The 17,500-nt window shown below is 45.1% G+C and overlaps 1 protein-coding gene across 1 annotated transcript in view; it reads right to left on the bottom strand.

Moving 5' to 3' along the window:
* The window catches only part of myo10l1 (myosin X, like 1), a 165,540-nt gene that overhangs the window by 94,110 nt on the left and 53,930 nt on the right, over positions 1-17,500 (bottom strand). The gene's annotated exons all lie outside the window — the stretch shown is intronic.

The following is a 17,500-nucleotide window of genomic DNA, read 5'->3' as shown; positions in this document are numbered from 1 at the left end:
CTCTCTCTCTCTCTCTCTCTCTCTCTCTCTCTCTCTCTCTCTCTCTCTCTCTCTCTCTCTCCATCTGGAGGGCAGTAGTGTCTTTGTGATGGATGAACACCCACTCTCTATCTCACCGCCTGTAATTGAAACGGTATCGATATGAACACACAAACACACACACACACACACACACACACACACACACACACACACACACACACACACACACACACACACACACATAGGGGATGTCGACGGATATAGGCTTGAGCCTCTTTGGTTTCTTATCTCTTTTCAGCCAATGGCCTTCAGCTACTGTCCAGACAGTCAGAGAATGACAGAGAGTGTGTGTGTGTGTGTGTGTGTGTGTGTGTGTGTGTGTGTGTGTGTGTGTGTGTGTGTGTGTGTGTGTGTGTGTGTGTGTGTGTGTGTGTGTGTGTGTGTGTGTGTGTGTGTGTGTGTGTGTGTGTGTGTGTGTGTGTGTGTGTGTGTGTGTGTGTGTGTGTGTGACAAGGCTAGGTTGATATATGTGGCAGTGTTGATATCAGCAGCTTCACACTCGTGTTTTCCCAGGAGCGCGTCAGCTGGTTCCGGTGACAACACGTCTGAAAAAGCATGACGCCGCATTTTATCACATAAACAGCACCAGTAATGCGTCATAACAGAAGCAGTACAAGTAATGTTCAATACAAAATGCAGTACAAAAATGTTTTATAACAAATGGAGAAAATGTTAACTCTAGATTGCTGAGGTCCTCTGGAAAGGACCAACTTATCATTCCCTGCGCCAGACAATTAATTTTTTGTTCACTGTTGCCTAAAAAGATGAACTGTACCAACCGTGGAACACTAGTCATTGAAAACAAAGCAAATTTATAACAGGGGCCATGTCTCAAAAAATTTCTTGATCTGACTAAAATCCAAGTCCCTGTGGTAGCCATAACGATGGCGATGATGGTGGTGATGATGGTGGTGATGATGGTGGTGGTGGTAGTGATGGTCTTATTGACTTACTTATTTATTATTGTTCTAGCCCCCCCTCCTCCTTGTTATGATACACTTTTTACAAATGCACTTTCACTTTTACCAATGTACTTGTTGTTTTTAACAGAGACATTTCTATTTTCTTTAACAACTCTATTTTTATCTATATCTATATATCTATATATCTATATACTTTTTAACCTCCTGGTCCTGTGTTGTATGTATGCTGTCTGCTGTGTTTGCACAATCTGTATGTTACTGCTGCAACAAATTAATTTCCCCATGGCGGGATAATAAAGGGCATACTATAATATCTTTACCGTAAGTAGCGCTAGGATGCATACACATCCACTAACAGTAAAGAGGTGCTGGATCAAAAGAAGCCATGAGACAAAAAAAAGGAAATCCTTCACACTGCTAATTATTACGGTTTTAGGTCTAACATTTATTAAATATGTAAGGTATATACAGTAGAGTATAGTAGAGTATGAATGTCAATAAACCAATTCAACAAAACTGTGGAGTTTCCTTCTTTCTACAAAGACGTACGTCTTTAACATCATAATACTGTACGTAAGGAAATCTACAAAAAATACAACTTGGGCAGCTGTGCAAATATACATTAAAACAGTGCTGTGTGTCAACTGCACTACTTAAGTTATAGTGTGTGAAAAAGCCATTTCTGTTGAGGAAGCCTTTTTTGTAAGGTGTATAAATAAACTCTTCTACATCTGCCCCTCTGGTGTACCGTATACTATAAAATATTAAACATGAGAAAAGGCAAGAAGGGAGAGAGAGAGAAAGAAAGAAAGAAAGAAAGAAAGAAAGAAAGAAAGAAAGAAAGAAAGAAAGAAGGCAAAAAGGCTAGAGGTAGAAAGGAAGAACTGACAGGAGCCATTGCATGGAGCCTTTCAGATTCATATGTAAAATCACATGCAACACACAGACACACACGCACATGCACACACACACACACACACACACACACACACACACACACACACACACACACACACACACACACACACACACACACACACACACACACACACACACACACACACACACACACACATGGCACACACATCCAAACAGCCACAGGGGAGACTTCCAAATCCCTATTCCTACTTCTCTTTTCTGCTTCTCTATCTTTCTTTTTTCCCTCTCTAGCGCTCTCTCCTGCTCCAGCCTTTTCATTGGCTGAGCTGCTATGCTATCCCCATAAGCCCTTTGATGTCGAGGCTGTTGTGACTGCTACTGACAGAGAGAGAGAGAGAGAGAGAGAGAGAGAGAGAGAGAGAGGGGGAGAGAGAGAGAGAGAGAGAGAGAAAAGATGGGGAGAAAAAAAGAGAGGGGATGACTTCACATGTGAGGCTAAGAGCATCTCTGACCTACATTCCTGACGCGCGCGCACACACACACACACACACACACACACACACACACACACACACACACACACACACACACACGTACGCACACACATATGCACACAGGCGCACATAAGCACCCACTATCACACACATAACACAAGTTCATAAAATGAATGAAAACATTTCTCACAACGCTTCTGCAACCCTTCCATATAATCACCACCCCCCGCACCTCTCTCTCTCTCTCTCTCTCTCTCTCTCTCTCTCTCTCTCTCTCTCTCTCTCTCTCTCTCTCAGAAAAGGTGAGACTCCGGTCAAAAAGTTTGTACCTTTGATTTTGTAGCTGACACGCACACACACATACACACATTCTATGTATAGGCATGCATGCACACACACATACACACACTCACGCAGGCACGGACACGGACACACACACACACACGCACGCACGCACGCACGCACGCACGCACGCACGCACGCACGCACGCACGCACGCACGCACACACACACACACACACACACACACACACACAGACACACATACACACACACTCAAAAATAAGATTGCTTTCAGTGTGAACAATTGAGGGGCAGCTTCCTATGCTGTACCGAGGCACAGTAGGCATGTGTGTCATGTCCACAATCACATACAAGCACATGAACGAAGTGAAGGTAACAAGCTCGTACATTTCATTTCCTACAGACACAAGATGAAATCACGCACGCACACACAAAAACGCGCAAACACACACTTGCAGTGTCTCTGTCAGTTTGTCCGCGCCGTTTGGGCTGAGAGCAGTCTCCATGGTAACGTGCGTGTGAGATGCTTGACTTGCGGTTGCGGCCCTGTGGTGGGGGAGGGGGTGGTGGTGTGTGGAAGATGAGATAGGGACGAAACATGCACCCCATCCCCCTCCACGCCCCCTTTCCCCCTCCAATTCAATCCAGTGCTGTAATCACTTAAGTGAATATACAATTTACATTTTACATCAGGGTAACTCTCTCTGTCTCTCTCTCGCACTCTCTCTGTCTCTGTCTCTCTCTCTCTCTCTCTCTCTCTCTCTCTCTCTCTCTCTCTGTGTACATCAATGCGTGCACACACGTGTGTGTGTGTGTGTGTGTGTGTGTGTGTGTGTGTGTGTGTGTGTGTGTGTGTGTGTGTGTGTGTGTGTGTGTGTGTGTGTGTGTGTGTGTGTGTGTGTGTGTGTATGTGTGTTTGCAAGGACTAGCCATGTCCAAATTCTGTGTGTGTTACAGTCTTCCTTTCAGAATGGTGTCAAAGCAATGATAAAAGGGGCATGTGGAGAGAAAAAAGGGAACAGCATCATGACCAAAGAATAAACAAAAAAAAAACAAAAACAAAAATAAAGGATGGAGGATAGAGGATAAAGGAAAGCTAAACCAGTTCCATCAAGAGTCTGTTTCTACCCCCAGCACAGTCCATCAGACAGCCTGTAATTACATTACATTACATGTAGCAGACCCTTACATTCAAAGTGAAGAGAGAAGGCATAAACACAGACACAGACAAATACACACACGCACACAGACAGACACACATACTGTATGCGCACACACACAGATACAAACACACACGCGCACACAGAACCACTTTCAATAGAGGTCACACACTCACACACCACACTACAGATTCACAGAGAAGACCAGACTGAGCCAGAGCTATCTTATATTCAGTTTGTTCTCAGGGGAAAAGACCATACGAGGCACTTATATCCTGTCTGTGCTCCAACTGCACATTGATCCATTTCAGCTCCTAATTGGCTAGATATGGCTTGTCACCTGGACGTCGATGTTGAGATCCAAAACCATGGGGTTTGCAATATGCAATAGGGGTGCAAGGTGGGGAGCCGCGGTGGGGTGGGGGCAAGGTCAGGAGGGAGAATCAGCAGGGTGGGGAGCCTGAGGGGCAGGCAGGATGAAGGCAAGGTGGGGAGTCATTGGGGGTTAGTGGGGGGTACAGATAGGTAGTCAAGGTGGAGAGGCTGGATGTAAGATGGTAGGAAGGAACAAGGTGGAGTGTCTGGGTGTAGGATATAGGATATAGGCAAGGTAGACTGATGGGGCAGCATGGGGAGTCGGGAGGGGGGCATATTAAGAGTTCTGGACATAATTATGAGTAGCAGCCTCTGCAATCTTTTGGGGGTTGGGGGGGAAAGAGAGGTGGGGGTGGAGGATGTTAATGGGAGTGAGATGCTGGTAGTGGAGGTACTGCAAGAGCTTTGGGAGTTATTATGGTCGTCTGAGATGCCTTTTAGATGCTGAGTCCAGAGGAGTATTGACCCGGAGCACGTGCCTGTAAACTCCACTCATTACGGAGTCTCAAGCAAACCTATAGGAGTGTTAATGCTAGCAGTTATCTAGCGTATGGCTCGCCAGGCTGTGGCTGCTGCAGTCATCAATATGTGTGCTATTGTCTCTCTGACTATTGATTCTAATTTGAATATACTGTAAGTGGATGTCGGTATTGCATACATTGCAGAAAACTTCAAGTGCACTTTCAACATGCAGTGTAGGCCAACACCTAAGGACAGGAAAATGAGTTTATGGTCGGGTGTGTTTGCAGTGTCTCAATCTATGTGTTCAGGTCTGCGTTCCATAGTAGTCACATCACTCACAGCCTGCAGTTGACATGATGTTTGTGCCATTATTGTCAATAGTACATGGACGGCGCAGAAACAAATAGTATCGATTTGTATTTGTAGTTGCAGTGCGGATTTGAGCAGTTATGACCACACACGCAATCATCCAGCCGGCCACTGCAGGATCACACCTTTTTGGTGTGGAAGGTGTGTTTTTTTTCATAAATGTCAGACAGGCACTTTTGATCTGGTGAGTTTTCTGCAGATTTATTACTGCCCCAAATGGAGCAGGAGGCCTCGTTGAGGTCTACATTACTCTCACTTGTCCTCCTCCACCAAGCCTCCCTCTTCAGGTAGGATTGTTCCCTATATAGGCAAAGTACCCACCCCCCCAGGCTTAGCTAGAGCCAGAGCCTTCACATATGCTAATCAGCTCAATCACACCTCAGCTGACAGGCCCCCCTCACTCAGACATAGATTACAATACTTACACACTGGAAATACATATATATAGTCACATACATATACATCTATATTCCTGTATATACATGTACATATAAGAATCTATATAGGAATCATATAAGAATAAAAAAATAACCACAAAGGACTGTTTTCATCTGTTTCCATCCGTTCCCAACTTTTCCAGACAGAAACCTGATAAAAAATGGACAAAATCATGTCCGTGCCGTGCCCACACAACATGATCTCCAAGAGATCCCCACAAGGCAATGATCAAAGAGCCTCTGTTATTATGAACTTATTGTCACCAAGATGATCATGAGCATGTTTTAATCGGTCACCTAAGACTCTCTGCAATGTCATAGTAGTGTACTATTATGGTAACTAACTTTTTCAATCACTATCACAGTGTTCTACTGGTGGAAGAGCGTGCATTATAATGTGTAAGAATGATGTAGTTGAGTGTTTTCAGCAAAAAGTGAATTAGGACCATCGACGGGCCCCTCTGAAGCTAAGGCTACTGTTTAGCTTACCATTTAGAATGTTGTTCCTCAGTTATAATGTAATTAAATAAGTGCTCTGTTTTGATGTTTAATTTATCACTCAGCGTGTATTGCATTATCTATTTAACAGTCAAAGGGGGAGCAATAGAGACACTGAGTCTGCCCCAATAAAAGTTACTCTTCTCTGCTGCAGACGATGGGATGGGGATGTGGGCTTACTGAGTGTGTGCGTGTGTGCGTGTGTGCGTGTCTTTGTGTGTGCGTGTGTGTGCGTGTGTGTGTGTGTGTGTGTGTGCGTGCGTGTGCGTGTGTGTGTGTGCGTGCGCGTGCATGTGTGTGTACGTGCGAGCACATGCGCGAGTGTGCGTGTAGTGGATAGTAATGAGGATTGCAAAGGATGGGAAGGATGGATCTGGTAGGATGGATCTGACTGTGTGTGTGTGTGTGTGTGTGTGTGTGTGTGTGTGTGTGTGTGTGTGTGTGTGTGTGTGTGTGTGTGTGTGTGTGTGTGTGTGTGTGTGTGTGTGTGTGTGTGTGTGTGTGTGTGGCGGATGAAGGATGAGACTGAGCACTTCAGAGAGCTGCTCTCCTCTCCTCTCACACGCCGAGTTCACACACTGCCCCAATAACCCCATCAGCACCCCCCATACAACTGGGTCATCACACACACACACACACACACACACACACACACACACACACACACACACACACACACACACACACACACACACACACACACACACACACACACACACACACACACACACACACACACACACACACACACACACTCTATCTCTATTTATTACACACACTCCTGTCTCCCACTTGCTCACTTTTCAAACTCAAATGAACACACACAGACACACACAAAGAAAAAAGACTGCATCTGAATTATTCACATTACACTGCCTGCGAGAGAGAGAGAGAGAGAGAGAGAGAGAGAGAGAGAGAGAGAGAGAGAGAGAGAGAGAGAGAGAGAGAGAGAGAGAGAGAGAGAGAGAGAGAGAGAGAGAATGAAAGACAGGAAGAGAGAAGGCAGTCAAACGAGAGAAAAGAGGGGAAGGACGATGTGACACGGCACATGAGTGTCTAAACATGTGATATGCATGAAGAACAAAGGGATAGAGAGAGGGACATAGAGAGAAAAAAGAGAGAGAGATAGGCAGAGAAAGACAGAGTGGGCAGAGATAGACAGACAGAGAGAGAGAGAGAGAGAGAGAGAGAGAGAGAGAGAGAGAGAGAGAGAGAGAGAGAGAGAGAGAGAGAAAGAGAGAGAGAGAGAATGTCAGGGTGGATACATCAGTGAGGTAGTGGGCCAACCTCACACACCAGCATCAGCATGAAAAATTCAGCGCTCTTCCTCACTCTCTCTTCCTATCTCTCTATTTCTCTTTTTCCTCACAGAATCCCTCCTTCTTTCTCTCTCCTCACACTTCTCTCTCTTCTTGTTCTATTCCATACCCTCCCTATTCCTCTCTTTCTACCCTCCCTCTTTTCTCTGCTCCTCTCTCTTCCTCCTCTTCCAACACCTCTCCCTTGTCCTCACTCTATCACTCACTTCTGCGATTTCTCCCTTTAGCTCTCTCTCTCTCTCTCTCTCTCTGTCCTCCACTACATGTCTACTTCTCTCGCCATATCTCTCCATCTCCTCCTCATCTGTCCATTTCTCTCATCCCCTACATCTCAGCATCTCCTCTCCATCTCTCAATCTCTCCCATTCTCTCCATCTCCTCCACTACATCTGACCATCTCTCTCCATCACCACAAAACTCCATCTCTATCCTCCTCTTCATCTCTCCCTCTTTCTCTCCATCTCCAAATCTCACTTCCTCTCCATCTTTTCCTTTCTCTCTCCTCCTCCTCTCCATCTCCACATCTCCCCTCCACTGCATCTCTCGTTCTCTCCTCCTCTGCATCTCTCCTCTCCATCTCCACATCTCTTCATCTGTCCATCTCTCTCCTGTCCTACATATCTCCTTCTTTCTCCTTCCATACATATCTGGAGTAAAGTAAAGTATGGCCTAAAACAGCAGTAGGCCACATTATCTCTACATTTCACTACCTCTCCATCTCCCATTTCTCTCCTCTCTTCTTCCTCTCTCCATTTCTCTCTTCCACTACGTCTCCAATTCTCCATTTCTCTCCATCTCTCCATCTCTCCCCATCAGTACATCTCTCCTTCTCACTGACGTATACTATAACTGGACACTGTACGTTCGATTGTGATTCGTATTGTGAAGCAACGGCTGGAGGCGGGACATGTCTTGAAGTGGCTGTTTGTGGATTGGCCGGCGCTGTCAGCGATGTCGACCTATCAGCAATGTAGCTCAACGTTGTCAAGGTGATTATTATATTTCCGTATTTTTGGGGCGGAAGTAAATCAGTCGCGGTTGCTTCAAAACCGTTGAATGGTGTTCTATCGAACTACGCAGTCCAGTTACAGTATACGTCAGTGCTCCTTCTCCCCATCAGTACATCTCTCCTACTCCCTGCTCCGTCTCCTGCTGTGGCACTATGGGGTAAAGGTCACTAAAACAGCTGTAGACCTGGGCCACCACATCTCTTCACTTCTCTCCATCTCTTCACCTCACTCCTCTGATGCATCTCTCCATCTCTCTCTTCCACTCCTTTTTTTCAATCTCTCTTCTTCACTATATCTCTCCATCTCCTTCCTCCACCTCCTGCTGTGGCACTATGGAGTAAATGCCTCTCAAACAGCAGTAGGCCTGGGTCAGCGCATTTCTCTTCCTCTCCATCTCACCCCACTGTGTCTCTACATTTCTCCATCTCTCTCCTCCACAACATTTGCCCATCTCTCTCCTCTCCCCATCTCTCCATTTTGTTCATCCATCTCCTACTGTGACAGTATGGCGTAAAGGCCTCTGGAACAGCAGTAGGCCTGGGCCTCCTCAGAGAAGCCTGGGGAGCGGGTTAGTGAAGCGGCTGAGGAAAGGATAAGGTATGGTGGGGAGTGTGGCCTCTGGGCCCTGGAGGGTGCGAGCAGCATAGCCCAGCAATGTCAGTGATGATCGATGGAGAGAGTTGGAGGTAGACTCCATAATTGGATGACATTTATATTCATGAAAGGAGAGAAAGTGAGAGGGGAGAGAAAAAGAGGAGAGAGAGAGGCTAGAGAGAGAGGGATGAAGAGAGAGGAATATAGAGGGATGAATGTAGAGGGATGAATAGAGAGGGATTGAGAGAGAGAGGGAGAGCGAGAAGGGTCTCTTAAAGTGCTCCCATGACTCTCATGAAGTCATTTCATTCCTCAGCCCCATTTCCATGTGAATGGAACACCTGTGAGTAGGGAACTCATTTAGGACACACCATTCTACCTCTTTGCATCTCTCTTTCACTCTCTCTTTCTTTCCTCCTCTCTTTCAAATAGTGTGAGACACCATTCTACCTCTTAATAGTGGACAGTATCTCTCTCTTAATTTTTTTTACCATCCTGTCATTCTAGAAAGGACAATGGTCAAGTGCTGATTATGAAACAGATTGCTTCTTGGTCACCAAATCTGTCCTCCATATGGGCCCCAACTGTCACAACAGTTGCGGTAAACACACACACACACACACAAATAGGCTTGGTCTTCATTTGTCACTTACGTTAAGTCAAAATGAGACAAATGAGACAAATGAGACAAAACACTAAACAAATAGCACCAAAACACAGAATTGTATGTCTATATAATAACTTTTGAGGACCCCATGTTTATATTTTGCTCTGCTCTACTCTACTACTCAACTCTACGTTACTATTGTTATGAAAATCAACAATGGCATTCAGTAGCCATTTTCAGCCCTGAGTTTGTATCATCTCTCCTGCTCCGTATACATTGACGATGTGTTAAAAAGGTGGTCATGAGATGCTGGACGTTTAATAGGGCTTGCTCATGCTACCAACTGCATTGCTCCTGGGCACTGCTCTGGGCACAGGCTGGCACTTAAATATACTAGTGCAGTGCTTCCCAAACTTTTTCACATGACGTACCCCTTGGAGCACTTCATGTCCACTTCATGTCCCCCCCCCCCAAAAAAAAAACACCAAGCACAAAAAAACTGTGGAGCTCTGCATCCAGTTGAAGAGGGTGCGTGACAGGAACTCTTGTGACTGAAATCCTGGTTAATGTCAGTCGTCTGCTACACATAGCCTGCCTGTGTCTGCGTTTAATTTTCAGGCTTGTCAAAAGCAACACAAATAAAAGCAGAGGGAGGGGTCGCTTTCGAAAGTAGGCATAGTTTTATTTTTGTTCTCCCGCGCCGTCAGCCGGCTTTAATATTAACGGCTGATGATCAGAATTCAATGTAACGAGGATGGACTTCACAGATTTCCTGTTGTGAAGGGTACTTGCTGAATAATGCTCAGAAATTATATTAATTTTGGTGTTCTTGTGAATATAAAAAACGTCGAGATTGTTGTCTATAAAACACCACGTCCCCTGCAGAACGGAGGTCTCAGCTGTCAATCAATACTGTCAATCACGCAAGGAAGAGAGAAGGAGAGGGAGAGACAGAAAGTAGTTTTCCAACTTAGTCCTACAGCTTTCCAACGTGACTGCTCTGGTTTTATCCATGTTCAGTGTTCCTTGCCCGTTTGACCGCGCCAGGTTAAACGAAAGTGATTTGACGACATGGTCACCACGGTCACCAAGTGCTCTTATCCAGCCATAGCCCAATTTGCGCGAAAGAGAGTACTAATATAGCGGCCAGGCACGCACGCAGCTTTCACGATGAAGGATGAAAATTACTTTGTTGTGGACAAGACATTTGCGCATCTCAATTCGGAGGGAAAATGTTGCCTTCTGTACGCGCACAAGTCAAACAACAAAGTGGTCCGTACGTGCCAGCAGGTGGACCGCTTTAGAAAAAAAAAAACACGTCTTGTTGTAGGAGCCCTATACTTGGCGTAATGTAGATGACTGTCATGAAGTGTTCATTATATATTTATGTAGGCCTAGCACATTTAAAAAAATGTAGGCCTATTGGTTATGCCAGACTAGGCATACATTTTCCCTCCTATGACCATGCAAGCAGACGCGCAATGAGAACATGGCGTTTCCTACATTCGCATTCGTTTTTTTTCCCCTCACCTTGAACTTTGTACATGCATAGTAAAGTGCTGGGACTGATAACTAGGTTACTTTTTTATTGTATTAGGCCTACGTTGCCACTTTTCTTTGCTATTCTAAACACACACACACACACACACACACACACACACACACACACACACACACACACACACACACACACACACACACACACACACACACACACACACACACACACACACACACACACACACACACACACACACACACACACACAGAGCACTGCAGAGAAGGAGGTGGATCTGCGCCACCTACAGTATTTCTAGTTTGTTCACCAAATACAACCTAGTGTAGCTCATGTGGATATGTCAGCTGTGCTCCGGTTGCCTCCCGCTGCTGTATCCAGGGCAGTGCCATCGCAGCTCTCTATTCTATTCTATTCTATTCTATTCTATTCTTAGCCCCGCACTCAGAACGGGTGCCAGCGGCGTTCAGATGCCGCATTCACACAGCACCCACATGCACACACTCACACACACACATTCATGCCCATGCCCATGCCCATGCCCATCCACACACACACATGTGCACGCGCACACACACACACACACACACATATATACACACACACACACACTCATGACCACCCCCATCCCCATGCATAAGAATAACATGGATGGTTAATTAACCTTTGTCTAATGCATAACAGCTATTTAACTATATGCTTCGGTCTAAACAAACACACATAACAATGTCATTTCAGAACAATACTGCAAATGCTGTGGCAATTGCAATTCTATTAGAAAGGTAGTCGAAAGGATGTTTTACTGTTGGTAGTCTCTCTGCGTGTATGTGTGTGTTTCTGCATATTTATGCACTGTATTGTACGTGTTTTATGGTGCGTGCTTGTTGAAAGATGTGTGTGTGTGTGTGTGTGTGTGTGTGTGTGTGTGTGTGTGTGTGTGTGTGTGTGTGTGTGTGTGTGTGTGTGTGTGTGTGTGTGTGTGTGTGTGTGTGTGTGTGTGTGTGTGTGTGTGTGTGTGTGCGTGTGTGTGTGTGCGGGTGCGTGTGAGCGCAAGCTTGCATGCGTGCAGGTATAGTGTGACTGTGTGCGCATACACATGCATGTGTGTGTATGAGTGCACGATAGTGCATTCATAAAGGCTGAAAGAGGCACACTTGCTGATCTTTGATTCAACTGGGTGGCTGGATGGTTGAGTGAATGAGCGAGAGAGAGAGAGAGAGAGAGAGAGAGAGAGAGAGAGAGAGAGAGAGAGAGAGAGAGAGAGAGAGGAATATTCATGACTGGCGACGAGGGATGTAGTGTAGTGTGGAACTGGGATAACTGGGGCATTAAACTGCATCTCAGACTGGATGAGCACGCCACACTGGTGGAGAGGAAGAGGAGAGGAAGAGAGGAAAAGAGGAAGAGGAGGAGAGGAGTAGAGGATGGAGAAGAGGAATAGGAGAAGATGAGATAAGCAGAGGAAAAGAAGGGAAAAGAAGAATAGAGGATGAGAAAGAAGAGTGGGAGGAGGAGAAGAAGAGGAGAAGCAGAGGCAGGGATGAGAAAGAGGAGGAAGATGAGGAAGAGGAGGAATAAGGCCGCAGAGCAGAAGCCATGGCCCACTTACAAGACAAGTCTCTCTCTCTGTCTCTGTCTCTCTCTCTTTTTCTCTCTCTCACCCAGTTAGACCACTTCAGAGAATGTTCCTCCTTCTTACTCTCACCTACTTACACTGTTCATTATATACCAGCAGACAGTAGGCTACACTACTTCTCCACAGCATCTCTCTCTCCCTCCCTTATGCAATGGATGCCAACTACTGTAGCAGAGTGCCTCCCATGCTGAACTGGGACATTGACTGTAAGGTCGCAAGTTGGAGCCAAGAGTTACACTGGTGGCGTGACCCGGATGGGAGTGAGTTTTAGGCGGATGAGTGTAATGGATGCCAACTAGCAGAGTTCGGCGGCAGAACATTAGTAAAGCTCCCTCCCAAAGCCTCGTAGAGTATGGCTAGTGCTGAGCAATCGGTCTGGACTTTTAGCTCAGTGGTATCGTACTGTGCCTCCCATGCCGACCTGTCGTGAGTTTGGGCCCTGAGTGGCAGACTGCGCAGGAAGACCTTAGTTACACTGACTTGCTCTCACCCAGTTACACCATGACAAAGAAATCAAGGCATGACATCAAGGGCATACCTGCCACATTGCACATTGATGAGGTTGCCTAAACCTAGATCTTTCCCTAAACCTAACTGTTAGTAAAGTTATGTCAGTAGGTTAATCCGTGTGACAAATAGTCGCATACGGAAAAGTTTGAGTCCGGTATGAACGTGGAACAGTATATTTGTGCTTCTTTCTCCTACTCTCACCTAGTTTAGATGTGGTGATAAATCAAATGTGGGCTCCACCCAAACAGGTTGCTCCCAAAAACGTCACCTCAACCCAAATACATACATCAAATTTAGCAGTGTGAACTCAACACTTGAAGAGTAAGACCAACACCTGGGGGGTGTTAACAATGTACTGCATGACTGTTGAATTAATTTGGGCTCTGAACCAAAAACGTCTCGCCTTCCCAAACATCCAAATACAGCACTGTTCCCCAAAGGCATTTCATTTTCATCACCTCTGCAGCCGTGCACTGGGGATTACTCCTGTATTAATCTGTATTAATCCGTGGGTTTAATCCAGCGAAAGGCGCTGGAGGGGAAACACCTCCACTTCACTCTGGTCGGGGCAACAACAGCAGGTAACAGCAGGAGGGAGCCCGTAATCGCTCCTCCTGCTGGGATTGGATTGCTGTGTGTGTCCCATGTACTGTAATGCCACAGTCAAAGCCAAAGCGACAAAGGTTACAGGAAGCTTTTATGTTGCTGGACTATTTCAGAGCAGCATCGACTCAAGCGACAAACGTGCAAAGTAGAATGATTACAAACAGAATGGTGATCATAAGGCAGGTGCTAACTACATCAGTTACTCTAAAAAGTCATCCATTTTGAAAGCAAACTGCAGCCCTTTTTTTCTCCTGCATTTTGTGTGTGTGTGAAAACACGCTACCCTACTCAGAGTTTAACCTTGTGTATGTGTGTGTGTGTATGTCACAGTACATCAGTTACTCTATGAAGTTTTGGAAGAAAACTGTAGCACATTGTTTTTACTTCTACATTTGCTTTTGACAGCTCTGACAGTAAGTTCTACAGTAAATACGGTAGCAGACATCATCACCTTCATTCCCTTAGGAGGAGAAGCCGCGAACAACGGTGTGACAACAGAGACAACAGCTTGAGATCCCCAGGGCACTATAATGTCCCAGAGGGCTGATGAGTGGCAACAATGGTGTCATTTTGATGATGTCACATAACAAGATAATGTTTTACTGCTCATTTTTATTAACCCTTAAAATGTAGATGCCGCATTGCAGTTGTGAATGAAAGCTGCGGATACCCAGTGGAGCCTACTATTGCCTGTGGGTATATTACTGTGTATGAGGTCATGCAATGATGTAATTCATTTTGATGTCACATAACATGACTTAATTTTAAAGATCATTCGCATTAACCCTTAGACTATGGTAGTGCATTTCAGTGCTGAATGACTAAATGTTGTGGCTTTAAGGGGGTTCTGTGGCACAGTGCGCTAAGATACCTGTCCATTTGCCAACCCTACCTCATCTCTCTACCACTCATTTCCTGTCATACTTTTCACTGTCTCTGTCAATAAACAGTGGCGGAAGAAAAGCACACAGAGCCCCAGGGCAAGACACCGCCAGGGCCCCCATACTGCCTGCCAAGGTCATAATAGGGCCCAAACTACTAATACATAAGGGGCCCTAGGCTCAAGGGCAAATGCCCTGATTGCCTCCCCTTTAGCGTTGCCCCTGATAATGAAGGCAAAAAGCCCTAATATACATATTTAAAACCAAAATGTTGTGGTTTTAGCTTGAATCCCCAATGGAGGCTGATATTGCCTCTGGCTACATTATCATGTATGAGGTGATACAATGACATCATCATACATAACACTTGCTCTCTCCTCACATCTCCTGTTGCTATGACTACAATCACTACTGAGAGAAGCGAACAGGGAGGCAGGACAACCACACCACACAAGCGACTGTGAGTGTAAGCATTGAGTGTAAGCATTTAAACAGTTTCTCTCAGTTCACACACACACACACGTTCCTGCATACACCAGTCCAAGTACAAAACAAACACACACACACACTATAACATCTTAATGATCACTGAAATATGACACACACACACTTAGTTAAACGATATTCCCTTTACACATAAAACACACACACACAGGTAGTAAAATCAGAGTCCCTTAAAACACACATAAAACACACACACAGAGATAATAAAACGTGACACCGTGACACACAAACATCATAAAATTGGAACCTTTCAGAGATAACAAACACACACATTGTAAAAATGTAAGCCTACCGTAAGTGCATTAGAAATCACATACACATGCACACACGCACACCCACACACATAGGGCTGAGTACCGATCAGAATTTTTCGGTTTCGGTTCCGGTTCCAGACCCTACGTTTCAATGCCGGTTCCTGACGGTGCCATTTTCGGTTCCTAATTTATAAACACTGAACGAAATGTTTAAAAATCTCAAACGGCCACGGAGCCTACCTCATTATCCAGTTGAAGTTCCCGGGAATTTATTTTAAATTGAGAACTACAATCTAAATCCAACCCTATCCATTTCGTGGTTGTGCATCTTTGCATCGGAGCATCAGGTCATAGTCATACAGTCGATGTTCATGGCAATCGCGCAGACAATCGTGCGAATTTACCTGATTACAAACTGAACCAGCATGAAGTTTTGCATCAGCCCCAGACAACTTGAGCGGCAAAACAACAAGGAGAAACTCATATTTCATTTTTTACGCTGCACACGCTCCTTTTAAAACATGCCCTGTGTGAGGGGATTTTGGCCTCGCGCAGGGACTGTTAAATGGAAAAGCATGGTGTACTGTCTGACCTGTCACTGCCGTCCCGTTGACTGTCAGGATTTGGCCTGTTGAAACTTTTCCAATTTTTGGCTTAAAATTCAGGCAATTTTGCAGTTTTTTGTAGCTAACAGGTATGCTGTTCTTGCAAACACTTTTAAAACAAGTAAGGTCGCCAAATTCCGCCCACTTCACTGATCACTGTGAACGTGATAATGTCACTATTTCAAATACTATTTGATTATTTGATTATGTTTATCGTATATTTTTGGATAGCGGCAACTGTGTAGATGAGGTAATGAGCAATATTAGCTAACATTGGTGGCCCTTTCTATCGTAATTTGGAGATAACGTCCAGCATGTCCAAAATCTAGTTTCAGCACAATTCGCCGGCGAAAGGCTCCCAATTCCGCCCGCTTGATTTCAGGTCACGTCGGTATTTCCGTTAGCCTACTGTTATTCCTTCATGCTGTTTTGCTTATTTCGTTCACACTTGTAGTCCTAAAGCGAAACAGTGAAGCAGCCAGGGCAAGTTTTTAGCCAGAATGTCGTCATGAAATTAAAGTTCCACCTTCATGCTGCCGTTACGACACCCTTCATTACAATGCTGTTTATGACCGTTTGACTCAGGTTTAAATGTCATCACCATTTCAAATTGTAAGCATACAAACTCCGTATCATGTCGATATCCATTCCTGACTTAAACAGTGAATACATAATTAACATCATCACTTATAAGTAGGCGGGCGGAATTGGGAGACGGGCGGAGGCGACTTGGCTATAATAGTTAAGCACGCAGTGAAGCACTGGGCGCGCTCTGTTTCGAGTTCTTTGCATGGTCTGTAATTATAGGCTACCAAACGAAAAAAAAAAAATCCACATAGAAGAAATCAAGTCTTCAGTTTCAATAATCCACGTTACTGCGTTCCGTGGCGCAAAGAAAGTCTCTCGCTGCCAAAAGTGACTGAGCTCACCTGACGCTTCTGATATGAGTTTCCGTTTTATTGACATGAAGTTTAAACTTAATGATTCACGGTGTAATCCAAAAAGTCAGAGAATGCGCGCACCCACCACTGAAGGGAAAAGGTCTCCAACACTGTTTGATGATTCATGGTGGAGCGAACAGTGTTGCCGACTTTTACTTTCCTCATACGCCGATGTAACCATCTGCGTGAGAATGATGGAATGCTTCGTTTGCACACCTCTGGCTGTTTCTTGGCTCGCAGTGGCTGTGTCGAAGACAAAGTTTGAATTCTTTGCCGTCTACAAACGCTAGAAATAGGCTACTCTTCTCGGTTAACCTACACAAATTAAAGATGGGCTGATGGTAGTTTCTCTCGTAACAGCGTTAGTATCCATAGATGATTTGACGACCTGTTTAAAAGGGGGTTGTAGCCTGCCAGCAGTCTCTGCAAGCCAGAATGATCACAATTAATGTTACCAGATTTTTTTTGCCAGAAGCGGCTGCCGTTCTGACTGCGTTAACGTTCTGGGGTTATAAATGCGAAATGATAACTGACGTGATGGACATCTAGGAACCGAAATGTGGAACCGACAGCCA

Source organism: Engraulis encrasicolus, chromosome 12 (genome assembly GCF_034702125.1).
Source record: "Engraulis encrasicolus isolate BLACKSEA-1 chromosome 12, IST_EnEncr_1.0, whole genome shotgun sequence".
NCBI lineage: Eukaryota > Metazoa > Chordata > Actinopteri > Clupeiformes > Engraulidae > Engraulis > Engraulis encrasicolus.
The sequence above is the reverse complement of the archived record's forward strand: the minus strand, read 5'-3'. Positions and strand labels throughout refer to the sequence as shown.